This window comes from Vigna unguiculata, chromosome 2 (genome assembly GCF_004118075.2).
Source record: "Vigna unguiculata cultivar IT97K-499-35 chromosome 2, ASM411807v1, whole genome shotgun sequence".
Lineage (NCBI taxonomy): Eukaryota > Viridiplantae > Streptophyta > Magnoliopsida > Fabales > Fabaceae > Vigna > Vigna unguiculata.
In genome coordinates, this window is record NC_040280.1 from 6,749,551 (window position 1) to 6,764,154 (window position 14,604).

Sequence of the window (14,604 nt, forward strand, 5' to 3'; positions counted from 1 at the left end):
CGTGAATGGTAATCTAGTGAACCATTCGTACTAGTCAAAACTAGTATGCTCACACAGGAATTCCAATAGCATCAGGCTACAACCTAGAATGACCACATGTTTAATTTCCCAATACAAGCTACAACTCGTAAATGGCCCTTAGTAAGTCATCTCCTCAAGGCCTTCATCCAAAGTTGTGTAGAAATCCCCTAACGCAACTCGCCCCTACACATGAAATCGCCAGGCACAACACCCGCGTCACCAGGCGAAACAACGCTCCAGGCCGTTTGGCGGCACCTCACGCCGCCAGGCACCACGCACTTTCCAGAGCCTTTGTTTAATCATTTTCGCTTGGCGGGACAACCCTTTTCGCCAGCCATGTGTTGCAGGACTCCCTGGTTTTCCCCCAATCACCTGGCGGCTCACCCCATGCTGCAGGTGCCACACCAGTAGCGTCATTGTTACTAATTTTAGGCATTGTAGAAATGGTTCCAAAGAACCCAATCACTCCACATGCAATTCTTAGCACTAAACATCCTTATCTAGTCATAATAACCTGACTGAATAACAATCCAACACAATCATATACACATCAAATCGTAAATTTGAGGTCATGCCTTTACGTAAATGTTTATTAAGAATCCACCACACCTATCCCTTTCCCAAGTAAAGCTTTCCATACTGATTTCCAACCAACAATACAAATTGGCACATAAAAGAAAGTTCTCTAAATAGAAATTGTACCACCATTGTCAAAGTAAACCAGTCCCCGTTACACTCTTATTAATTCTAATTGACCCAGGTTCAACTAAGTTTAGCACTAACATGAAATCACATGTCATACCTTTGTCCCTTTTCCCAATACGCTTTGCCAAATAGGTAACTCTTGTTACAGACAAATCTAGAAAAGGACCCCCTGAAATCCTCACTTCAACCCCAATGCAGACACAACCAGAATGCACATTTGCACTGGTCTATCGCCTAATGGTAGTTCGTGTGCCGCCAAGTGGTGTATTCAAATTCTGGGCAAATTCCATATGTTCTTGCATTAGTGGGGACCCTAATCCACAAATCATTCCTTCCCTTTCTACAATATCCATCAATTCGTGTTCGCCCATAATTACAGAGTTCGCTAGTAAATAATCTGTCATTTAATTGCATCTCATCATTCCCTAATTTTAATCTGAAATTAGAGTCCCTCATCCTAATCCCAAACATATACCTATGCCCCGATTATACCCATGTTCATGCAATCATCATTAAATAACGCAATCCTATACATTCAATCACCTCACCAATTACCCAATCATACATAAAGATTCAATTCAGGCCTTTCAAACATCACAGAAAACACAAGAAACCAGAAAAGTAGGCAATCTAGTTCGCGTCGCCTGGCGGATAGAACATAGCTGCTAGGCGGTTGATGGCAAAACCCAGAAAATAGGTTATGGAAGCATGAGTCGCAAGGTGGGTCTTCAACGCTACGAGGCGATTTTTGGAAAATTCTAGAAACACGAATAGTTTAAACAAAATTTGGCAGAATCCAAGGACCACATGCATTCCATTTAATCCAGAATCATACAATTAAACACAAAACACAAAATACAACTCCCCTAACCTGGTTTCCTTCTCTAAAAATGTTCCTAAGCTTCTTCCTTGATAAAAATCTCCATATGTCTCTAACAACAGTCCACTCTTCACTTTTGGGCTCTAAAATCCTTCTCTCACCAGTTCACACGAATTCTTTCTCTAAAACGAAAATTAATTAGGGGAGGGTTAATGCTAATTCAATTCCCTATTACTTGGTGGTTTCTCAGCCTCTCAGCCTTCTCTGTAGAAGGCTAGGTTTTCCTTAGCTTAGCAAAAATAATAAATGTAAACAAAAACTACTTTGCACTAGCCAAGGTCCAAACACACAACCACATGCTTAACAAGCCAATGCACAACCATCCAACCAATTCATGTTTCTTGATAATTCTTACTTATCTAAGATTATATCATCATGCTCCATGATCAAGCATACATACAAAACAATAAAAGAATTAAATTAACGCACTATGGCATATACCAGACTCAAACCCAAGTCCTCTTAGCATAGCCAAGTACTTTCAACCACTTGAGCAAGTACTATTCCTTGTCTTCTCTCTCCACATTAATTAACTTAAGGATTCTTGCCCTCACGTTTATTAAATAAATATTTATTTATTTCATTTTCCCGAGTCTTACAGACGACACCAAACCCATGATAAAATAACATCACACACATGAATAAACTTAGTAAACACATGAAAACGCCTTTAAACCTCATTTTTTTTTCTAAATTCCTTGCTTTGGATGATTTAGTATTAACTTTCTTTGGCATACCCCTACTAGGTTTTCTTGTAGTTTGAACTAGTACATCATCCTCTTTAGTATTAAAATCTCCCTTCTTATCAAGCATATTAGCCCACTTATAATCTAATTTCAATTTCTCTACAAAATGAGCTTCCTTATACATAAAATAAATAGGAATTGCCTCATAATTACTAGATGGTGAATGTAGTTATTGTAAACCCTGTAAACTATTAACAATGGGAGTGACATCCTCTAAAGAAGGCATACTAGTCAAGGAATTAGGCTCCACTAGCACATTACTAGTACCAATATCTAGATTCTTAAGAAGAGAATATTCATTCACAACACAAAAATTATCATAATTAACCACTAGTGGCTCTAGTTGTGACTGAACAGTAGGTTGTACCACAAGCTTCATAGCAAGCTCCACCATACGTTCTACCACAGGCTCCACATCTTTTTATTTCTTTCTTTTATGCCTTCACATGTTATCTTATCCTTTTTATTTTCTCTCAATTTCACCTTTAAATCACATCTATTGCAAAATCTGACCACATCTTGTCATAGTGGAGGAACTAAGAAACACTTTGCATTGATTAGGTTTCTAAACAAGGTAAGTTTCTATTTACTCTATAGAATCATGCATCTATTAGTTTTATGTTGTTTTAGTAACCAACATTAAAGGGGTCAGTTGAGAGAAGTAACCCTCTAAGCTTGTTTAACCATATATTGAAATTCTATTATGTTTGAATACTTTGCTTTAGGGCTCTTGTTATGAGTATTAGTGTTTTTTTAGTTGTAGAACCTTAATTTTGAGGAAAGTTATTCTCAAGTATCGGAAGTTAATAAAAAAATACTAATAGTATTGAGTCAAATTTGTAATGATGATAAGATAGTGCTAAGTGGATGAAATATTGAACTCTATTTTTGGATTAATTACTTTTGTGTATTTTAGTTGTTTAAATTTGACATGGTAAATGTTTGTATTTGAGTATGATGTGTCAAATTGGTTAATTTGTTATATCTGTGCATGTTTTGAGCTGAGTTAGACATATTTTATTACATGAAAAAGTATAATGGCTCGGATTGACCTAATAGGCCAATATGATACACATAAGATTTTGAATTATGTAGTCTTGCTAGGTGGGACCTTAGAGTCACTAGGTGTGTGAGAAAATTTTCATTCTAGAGAGCTTTCTACTTTCTTTTCATTGGGCAGATCATTTTGTCGTAGGGCGAGCAAGGTGAAATTGGCTCATAGGGGTTGGGCTACTAGGCGAGAAGAAAGAATTGCCAACCAATTTTTTTTTTTGAAATCCAAATATAAGAGATTATGGTCATTGGGCAAGATAGAGTTGTTGAGACCATATGAACCCTTTTAGATGATAGTGTTTTGATGATAACAAAACACTAGAGATACAAGATAGACAAAGGATATCATCATACATTATGAGACACAATTTCAAAATACACTAATTAGATGATATAAGAAAGGATCATAATAAATATTTTTATGAACTTTCCTAAAATTTCTAATTGCAGCAAAAGCAATTGATTATATGATATGATCAAATGGACAAACAAGATAAATAATTGTTCTATATTATGTTTAGTCTAATGTATGTTTATAAAGCATATGTGATCCCGTGAATAGGTCAGTTGAGTATTGATTAGACGAGTATTGACCAGATGACTCAGTACTAGAAGCTATAAACGTAATGATTAGATGAGTGCCTTCACCAGATGATTACATTCATCATACGCTACACTCACTAGATGCGCTTAAGAATTTCTTGGTAATTTTGAAACCACACTTATAAAATTATCTTTTTCATGTTTAGGCAATCATTTTATATCGGTTGACAAGTTTAGTGTTGCCTAAAGCCAAAAATAATGTAGTGTTGGATGGTGTTCATTTTCACTAGTCATTTAAAATGTAAAGGTAATAGTGGCACGTTGAGTTTCTATTATAAGGTAACCCTCGATCAGTGATTAGGTGTCAAGATAGTGGTTGTCATTGTTGGAACTAGTTGTGATGGTGGCATTCTTAGTTAGGGCCAATGTGTAAGACCCGAGAAATTTCAATAATTAATTAAATAATTATTTAATAAATGCGGGTAATAGGGGCCTTTAAGGGATTTAATGCGAAGTGTTATGACGTGGAAAAGTACTAGCTCAAGTGGTTGAGAGTACTTTATTGTGTGAAAGGACTTGGGTTCGAGTCCTATGTATGCAAATTGTATGTTATTCTAATTTGTGCATTATTTTAATGATATGTTGGAATGTGGTTAGTGATAATGTAATCCTAAAATTATAGGAGTTATCACAAAACATAAATTGGTTGTTTGGTTGTGCACTTGCTTTGTGATTAAATGGTTGACGGTGAGGAGAGTGAGTAAACTTCTATTGTGAGTGCACTGAGAAAAAGAGTGATCAAAGCGAACCCTATTGGCATTGGTGCAAGAGTTTCAGAGCAATTTTGTGGTGAAACAAAGGAGCACTTGTAAGAGGCACAAATTAAGTTTGGAATTTCGAATTGGGAGCAAGAATTCTAGGTAAGGGGAGCTACTTTTAATTGTCTTGATTCATGAATAATGTATTTTGACTTGTATGAACTGAATTGCATGAATCTCTTTCTGAATTATGTTGTTTCTCGCAAAATTCTAGGTTTTTGCACAGAAACTGCCTGGCGGGCATGAAGGTGCCGCCAGGGGCACATCAGTCTTACCCAAATTCTGGGTTCTGTCATGAATTGCCTAGCAGTGAGACGGAACCACCAGGCGATGCACGTTGTCCTGTCACTATTTGGTTGCAATTTTGTATATTTCTTGATGTGCTGACCCTTCCATATATGTCCATATCTGCGGGATTGCAAAATATCGTAATAATCATATTGGTTATGTGAGTTTTAGTTACCATTAAGGGTGAAGATAAGGTGAATCGTAATTCAAACTAAGAAATTCAATGAATGTTGGGTTATTGGTATTGAATGATGCATATAGGAATCATATGGTGAGTAATGTGTACGATGATTGGGTGTGGAGTTGATAAATTGTGAGAAGTTTATTTTTGTTCTGATAAAATGGGAGTCCAGATCACATTTTGGGAAATTCGAGTTCACTGCGGGTGCAGAAACGCGTGTTTTTTGGCCAAGTTCTGATACGCCGCCTGGCGGCTCCTTGCTGGCCGCCAGGCGATGATGATGGATGGGCCTAGTTTGGTGCAGTGATGTTGTTGGCTGAGAGAGAGAGAGAGAGTTTTGGTAATTTAAAGGTAATTGGGCAATTGGTGATTGAAAATGGGAAGATAAAGGTATAGAGGTAAGCCTAGGAGTAGATTTTGAGGAATATAATGGTATATGTGTGCTAAGGCATGATTGGAATTAAAGTTTGAATGGTATCAGGAAATAAAGAGTGTATTACTCTGATGGGGAGAGTAGGTACAGGGAAAGATGTGCTAGGTAGGGGTACTTTTGGAGAAGTATGATGTTTATGCATTATTAGCTAAGTTAAGAGTCATAGTATGTGGAGACTTAATTTAAAGTATTTGGGTTGTGTGGTAATGTCATTCAGTTGGAGCAAATTCTTGGATAATAATAGCATGATTGGTAAGTCCTAATTCATGATTGGAGTAAACTATGATCTCAAATTATAGGTAAAGGATCAGGTAGAGTAAGGGATTGGTTTCTGCTATAACTTGATTAAGTCATGTTGCAATTATATGGTGGTGGGTAAATCACCTAGTTTGAGATGATTAAATGGCGAGTATGAGTTATAGGCAACTAGACTATGTTGAAGTGGATGGGTAATTAGAATCAAGTTCTAATATAAGAAGGTGATGTTCATTTGCAAATCAATCAGATAGCAGAACAAATCAGTTTTGGGACCTCCAGGGAAGTCCTAGCATCGTGTGTCGCCTGGCGGCAGGGTGTAATCCGCCAGGCGATAGACCCTACAATAGTGGGTCTGGAAGTGGCTGGCGCTTGGTGACAAGGGGTAAACCGTCAGGCGGTCTGTGCAAGTTTCACCTGGCAACACTTAGGCTACGCCAGGCGATAATGCTACGGATAGTGGTTGTGTGGGTTATTTTTATGCAGTGACGTGATACTTGGATTAGGGTATGTTGTGCCATGAGCGGGTAGGTTCATGGATGGTGTTGAACATATGATTATATGAGTGGGGAGGTTCATATCCAGTTACTCTCGTGTGGAGATACGTGCGAGGTAGGTTCGTATGTTCCGTGCTCACACTTGAGAGATGCTGCGTGCGGGGAGGTACGTGGCTGGTGGATCACATATGTTGGACTATGGACGGGCAGGTTCGTAGAGCAGGACTACGAGCGGGGAGGTTCGTAGAGTAGGACTACAAGCGGGGAGGTTCGTAGAGGAAGGACCACGAACGGGGAGGTTCGTGTGAGCATCATAAACCCTGAATCTGAGGCTAACTATTTGTGTGTTTTAAGGTTGAAAAGCCTTGGGGTTTTAAGGTCTTGGCCAGGAACTAATTAGGATGAATAAAATGGGTGTCTTGCTTATATTCTGTTAATTTATATGTTGTTTCTAATTTTATAAGCTCACCCTTTTTGTTTGTGATTGGCGATGATCGTGTGATTCGTTACACGAGAGCAGATGATGATACAAGTGATGCTGTGGTTGCGCAAACGACGGAGTGAGGGCTAGCTTGGGATTAGAGCTAGGGGATTTATTATGTTTTCATGGTTTTGTTGGATTTTTGGAAATTGTAATATTTTTATCACGTCTACTTTATAGATTTTGGCGCATTGTTTAACAGTTTAAATTTTTCGCGTTTGGGAACAATAATATTGTGACGTTTGAATTTCATTTTCTATATTTTTTTATTTAATTTAAGTAATATTCCTTAGGGATGTTACACAATGCAGTGGTGTAGTGGTGGTGCATAAAGAGGAAATGAAGATGGTGAGGAATGGTTGATTCCCATTTGGCATTGATGGATTTTGGAAGATAAACACCCACTTTACAAGAGGAAGAAGGGATGGATGTCGGTGACACCTCCGGTCACGGCGAGATGATGACTCCGGTTAAGAGTGACATGGCAATGCTAGCGGAGGGCAAGTTGGACATGTTGGGAAGGAGCAGGGAAAACTTTGAATGGGGTTAGGAGAGATGAAGAATACCCTAGATGGATGATGAAAAAAAGGGGTTGTTCCAATTTTTTTGTAAAGTTAGGTTGATATAATTTAGTTGTTCGTGCACCTCCCTCTTTTAAATTTTTTGCACCTCCACAAGTTGTATCGGACCTATTCTAACTACTTGTTACACTTTACACACACATACCACTATTTTTATTTGTTGGGTTGGTGATAGCAAACACTTTGTCACACAAGCCAATCAAACAAAGACCATATTTTCTCCCTTTGCTAATGTAGCATAGAGGTCAACCTGAATCAGTCCAAGAAACACAAGCCTAATGAATTCATTGATTGAGATTTCAAAAGAAAGGTTCAGGGGATTGAAAAGCTTTAAAATAGAAATAAAAAGAGAAAAATAGTAGGTGTATTGAGTAAAGAGAGTTGTAAATGGAAGTAGAGAAATGAAACCATGATTCAAAAGGAACAAGGCACCGAACGGTACAAATGTAAAGGACTAGACAATTCAAACTAACACATTAGACGAAAGTAAAGCAACAAACGATAAGAAAACAAGGAATTAGATGATTGAGAAAAATGAAGCAACAAATAATTTATAATAGCATATACTCGACAAAGCATTAGAATAAAGGAAAATGAAGAGTAAACAAAGCATAAAATGCAAATACTAGATGAAAAGAAATGGAAAGGCACAAAAATAATGGAAAATAAAGCATTAGACAAGTTGAAAAAGAAATGATATTTTAACAAACAAAAGTTCGACAAACTTGACCAAGTCCACGTGGCTTATGTTCAACAATATTTTTTTTTAAGTATTCCTCCATGTTATATATGCCAAAGTCATGACCCCACTACTCACTTTTTATCTTCTCCGTCGTATATTCATACTTACACTCCTTCATCGCTCTCGAATCCTCCAACCTAGAACTACATTTACTCTTTTTTGTACTCAAGCTAGAGTCCAAATTATTTATAAAAGCACAAAAAACAAACACCCTACTCTTCAACCCCCTCCCCCAATTTGACCCCACTTTCCTTCCCTCACCACAAATCGTGTAACATCCCGTCAGGATATTACTGATTTAAATAAATAAAACAAATCAAATCATAAAAATGTCGCATTTATGAATAAACTTCATTTCCCCAAAAGCGCGGGAAATTTAAACTTTTATAATTTCAATATTTAATTCCAAATCCAAGATTACAAAAACTGAATAAATCAGAACGATCTCGTAGACTTTTACATTTTATTTCAAAATACAAATAACATAAAGCCATAAAAAGTCTCCCATGCTATCCACCGCTCCGTATCTAAGCATCACTGGCACCACCTGCATCAATATCCTCTGCTCACGTGTACCGCGTACAGGATCATCGCCAAACACAAGCAGATAGGGTGAGCTTATAAAATCAACATACATCATAATAATAAATATATAACCAACCATATAACTATATTTTCTGCAAAGAACCAATGTACGATCTCTTTCTCTATTCTCTACCATTTGGCCACAACCAGACCATTCGTGTTCTACCTTTCCTAGTGGTTACCCTAAGATAATTTTCTGCCAAACCTATCGGCCACAACCGACAAAGCACGTTCGGGAACCAATGCCATGGATCATACACCGTAACGCCAGGTGGAGTTCCCAAATACGAACATAGTCCGTAATGTCCCAAGACTACCAAACTCGTCAGCGTTTTACTGAGGAGGGCAATCTATCTGGACCCATCCGTACTGGCCACAACCAGCACACTCTCACCGGCAACACTCGCCAACCCGAGCTCAACTCAAGGGTTCCTCGTGTTCATCCGCCATCCCGAGCTAAACTCGAGAGATGTCATTTCGAGCTCAACTCGAGGAATGTACGTGTTTAACCCCTATCCCGAGCTCAACTCAAGGGATACGTTCCAAGCTCAACTCTCAAGAATCATAAAGTCTGCAACTACCGCCCGGCGGGCCGTTCACACCGCCAGGCGGACGCTGTTCCAGGAACTACTATTTTTGTCGCTATCGCCTGGCGAAACCTCCCTTCCGCCAAGCGCCTCCTGCACCAGAACCTCACTGTTGCCTCGCTACCACCTGGCGGACCTAACTCTGTCGCCAGGCGTCGTATCAGTACTTATGCAGTACTGGTTTTGATCAGATACTCTTCGCATCTTACACTCGCACCCATCCTCAATCCATTATGCTCTTAATTCAGTGCATGGTATTGTTTACTTGTATAAATATTTACCACTCTCCCTCTCTACAACAACTCAAAAATAATTACACTCCAAGAGACTCACAAATGGTTGGGTGTCATTCATGTTTTCCGAAATCAATACTGATACGCATGTTATTAAGGCTCTGGCAGTACTGGAATATTCCATGAGCTAACATACTCCCCATGCTTCTAATTACCATTCACTCAACTACTTTATACACCCACAATGTTCGCTTATAAAGTAAGATGGAAAATATCATTACCTTAGTAGGATCGCTATACATTATCCCTTACACCAGTCCTCTTCGTTCAATTATATATCCTACTGCAAAATCTTAACAGATTCCTTTCCTTAGTAGAATAACACATTCAACTCCTAATTTCATTTGTCCTTACTAAAGACTATTATCCAACCCTTATCTCTAGCCCCCTTGCAGATAAACTAGAAACTGATTTACCAAAGGACCAAACACCTAATATCCCAAAACACTATTATAGTCCCGAACAACCACTCAGATCCATGTTCACTGCGTTGGCGCCTGGCGGCCATTCCCGTGCCACCAGGTAGTGCGCCTGCCTTTCTGGGAAATTTCCAGAATTTCGTCACTCTGTACAATTCAAACTCTCCAATTTTCTCATCCTAGTTCCTCCGTTCTTCCACTCAATTCCACTCCCTCGTTTACTTGCGATTATTACTCTTGTTAAACCTTCACATACGTCGAATTTCCTTATGATAACAAAACCCCAATTTCGACCCTACGACACCTTTCCACTATTCCATTCAAATTCGTCCCTCAAATATACTTAGTTCATAGAAATACCACATTATCTCATCACTTAACACTATCACAGGATTTCCTACTATCAGAAACAACCCAGAATCACAAAATCACCAAAACCAGACCTAACCGACTCGCATCGCCTGGCAGAAATTCATCACCGCCAGGCAGTTCATTAGAGAAACCCAAAACTAGGTTGTAGACTTACGTTGCCTAGCGGTACAAAGACTCACCGCTAGGCGGTTCCTCAGGGAGCCCAGAAATACACTAAGCGAGTATGTGCCACCTGGCGGCTATGAACAGCCCGCTAGGCGGTTTTTGGAAAAATCTCCAGAAATCAGAATTTTACAATTTAAACAGTGATCATGCAGTCATATTATCATACGTTTCATATATTCATTAAAACGAACAAGTAAATTGGAGTCCAGCTCCCCCAACTTGGTTTTCCTTCACTTAAAGCTTTGACGATTAAGATTTCTCCCTACACCAATTGCCTCCTTAGCCTTCTCTCAAGTCAGCCCCAAAAGTCTCACTCAAACCTTATAAAATCTCAGATTTCGTGCTCTCTCTCTGGGTATATTTTCCAGCTTGCAAAAACCCCTTCTATTAACCCACTTTTTCCTTTTAAAGTGTGCCTAAAAACTAGGTGAATTTCCTAGAACGAAAATTGAATATTAAGGGGTGGTTAATGCCATTTACCATCTCATTATGACTATTTTCCAGCCACCCCTCCCATACTACTAGGGTTTTCCCCTCAACCTTTCCTATTCAGACCAAAGCCAAAAATACTAAAAAAATAAGGTTTTAATTTGAGTACACCAAGGTTTGAACCCATCATCATTCTATTGCCAAATCAATGTCAAACCATCATGCCAATTCATGTTTCTTGCTAACTCATATAATTCAGATATTATATCATATGAAACATGATCAATCATATTATATAAAACAATAAATAATTAAATAACACAAAATTTGGCACATATAGGACTCGAACCTAAGTCCCCTTACACATATAAAGTACTCTCAACCATTTGAGCTCATACTTTTCCACATCATATCAATAAGAAATTAATGTCACAAATGATCTTCCCACCCGCATTTATTAATTATTTATTTATTTAATTAATTAAATTCCACGGGTCTTACAAATCATCTCCACAACACTCTCACCGTTCTTTCTTAATCCCTCATCACTCTTCCTAGCATCAAACACAAATTCCACACCACCACTCCTAATTTCCCCATCAAATCCCTAACGGACTCCACGACACATTTAGAAGCGCAAAGTTGTTCTTGGATCACTTCTCATCCTTTTATTTTTTTATATTTTGTTTTGTTTGGTTAAAAGTTCATTTTTGTCACTTTCTTCCTCAAAAGCTTTTGTTCTCTTTGGCTTCTCTTATGTTTCGCATATGTTTTCAGTTAGGGTTTATTGGATGGTTTTGTAGAAAACATAAACTCGGATGACGGTGGGCTTTCATATATTGTGTGGATTTTCTTCTTCAAGCGATGAATTGTTTTGATAATGGATATAAAGTTTCATCTTTTCACCAATTTTGATTTGGAGTGTTTTATTTTTATTTGTGTTTGGGTTTTTTTTGGAATCCCCTATTTTTTTTTCAAATCCTTTGTTGTGGTGTGATTAGTGTTGATCAAAGTAAAAACTAGATGGGGTTATTATTGATAGGGTAAATGAATTTGTTATAGAACGTTCAACTATTAACACTACAGGATGAACTCGAAACAATTTGAGAACACTTTTATATGTGTGGATTTTGTATGACCAAAATATGCACAACGAATGTGTGCTTCATTAGTTTGATGTTGATATTGTTAGACATTGATGAATTTGTATATTTACACTTTTTTGCAATGGTCATAAATGTTAAATGTATATATACAGGTTTTTTCAACAGAATTGGGTGATTAGATATGTGTACAAACATTGTGGATAAATGTTGATGTTTAATTGTATTTGTAGGAAGTCATGTATTATATATATATATATATATATATATATATATATATATATATATATATATATATATATATATCAAGAAGTTGCATTACGTTTACCACATAAATAGTCTTTGTTTGGTGTTTAATACTTTGGGATTGTTTTAACAGTTGGTACAACCCATTGTTTGATTCATTTTGTTGATTTTGTTATGTTCTGTCATTTATGCCATGTTATTGTATAATATGCATTTCGGTGACGTTGTTGTATGCCATGTCTAATTTGTTTATGGTCTTGGTTTCTAATTTGGTGAAAATATTTTTTTTTAGGATTGGTTTGTTTATAATTTGTGCCATGTCGGTTGTTGTATGCTATGTATGTTTCTGTTTATGGTCTTGGTTTCTATTTTTGACAATATTTTGTATTATTTTTTTCACGTCATTCATGATTCACAACATGGGGACCACAACACTCTCAATTCTTATAAATCAACATGGACATGTGACTCATGTCAAATGCAGTTTGAAATAAGTGGGCCATCTTCATCTGGTTTAGGTGGTATGCCAAATCATGATTTGAGTTTGCCACTTTACGAGAAGGTGTGTGATACTTAATGATTTAAAAAAAATTATACTATTTTTTCCACCCAATTATTGATGTTGAAATTTAATCTTTAATGAATATAGTATATTTGTAATTCATAACTAATCTTAGATGTCCCCAAAAGACGAGGAACTTTTATATGTCGAAGAATTAACTCATTATAATGGCATTTACAGGTTCCAAATGTGCAACGTAGTGGTTTTGTATCCCTCTTGACATTTGTGGAGTCAAACCGAGACGTAAGTGGCTTGAGAGGTTCTTGATACCACTTTGATGAGCTCCCTTTGATGTGGTGGAGAGAAAGGAACCCATGGTTGTAGCGGAAAGGAGTGGAAATGAGAATGGAGATAAGTTTTAGAGGCTCTTATAGCAATGGTGTGGAGTGGTGAAGGTGAAAGACTAGGAATATAATGCTATCATAGAGGAAGGTGACTAGAGGAGATTAGGTAGAATCCTAACTTGCCATGACTCTCACTTAGGCAAATGCATGGAGTGATCTCAACATTGGTTCATTTACCATTCAAATCAAGAGTGTGATTAGAAGGCAAGGAGGCTTTTACTTATAGTAAAGAGTTCCTCCTAAATGAAATGCACATGCACCTTGAAATGAGACCCAAATGTGCAAGCCTATGCTAGGATACATGTTCAAGGAACGTTCTCGGCCAAGCTTTCAAATGGACTTAGAAGTGGCCCAATTTGGAAGCTAAAGGAAATTATACCTTGGCCTTTTATTAGAAAATAATTGTAAGACCCGTGAAATTTAATTAATTAATTAATAAGTGCGGGTGGGAGAATTAATTATGACATTAAATTAGGAGTGGAATGACGTGGCAAAGTGCTAGCTCATGTGGTTGAGAGTACTTTGGTTTGTGTGAGAGGACTTGGGTTCAAGTCCTATGTATGACATTTTGTGTTATCATTCCTTGTTATTTTAATATAGCATAATCATGTTAGGAAATAGTATGATAATTGAATTAGGATTGTTAGCATGAAATATGAATTGGCATGATGGTTTGATAATGATTTAGCAATGGCATGGTTATGAGGTAAAGGGAAGGGTTTTGGCAAGCTGGAAACTATACCTAAAGAGAGAGCGAAAATTAGAGAGTGGGAGAGGTTTTGGTGTGATTTTTGGGGCTCAATTGAGAGAAGGCTAAGGAGCCAATTGGTGAAGGGAGGACATTTAATCATCAAGCTTTAAGCGGAGAACAACCAGTTAGGGGAGCTGGAACCTCGTAATTTTGTTTTCTTGTATAAGTGCATGAATTGTATGATGATTATGTGGATTGGAATCGTCTGAATTGTGTGAGAATGTTCGGTTCTGGAATTTTTCCAAAAACCGCCTGGCGGGTCGTGACTGACCGCCAGGCGACTCATATCTTCTGTGTGCGTTTTGGGAGAAGAACCGCCTGGCAGTACACTCCCAACCGCAAGGCCGCCAGGCGACGCGTGATTAATGCCTCAGTTTCTGCAATTTTGTTTCGACTGCCTGGTGGTGATGAATTTCCGCCAGGGGACACGAACCAGTTTAGCTTGATTTTCATGATTTGGGACGCTGGGGAGGTTCTGGGCATGGGAAAAGAATGGTTATTCAATAAAGGGTTGTCTGTTGGTT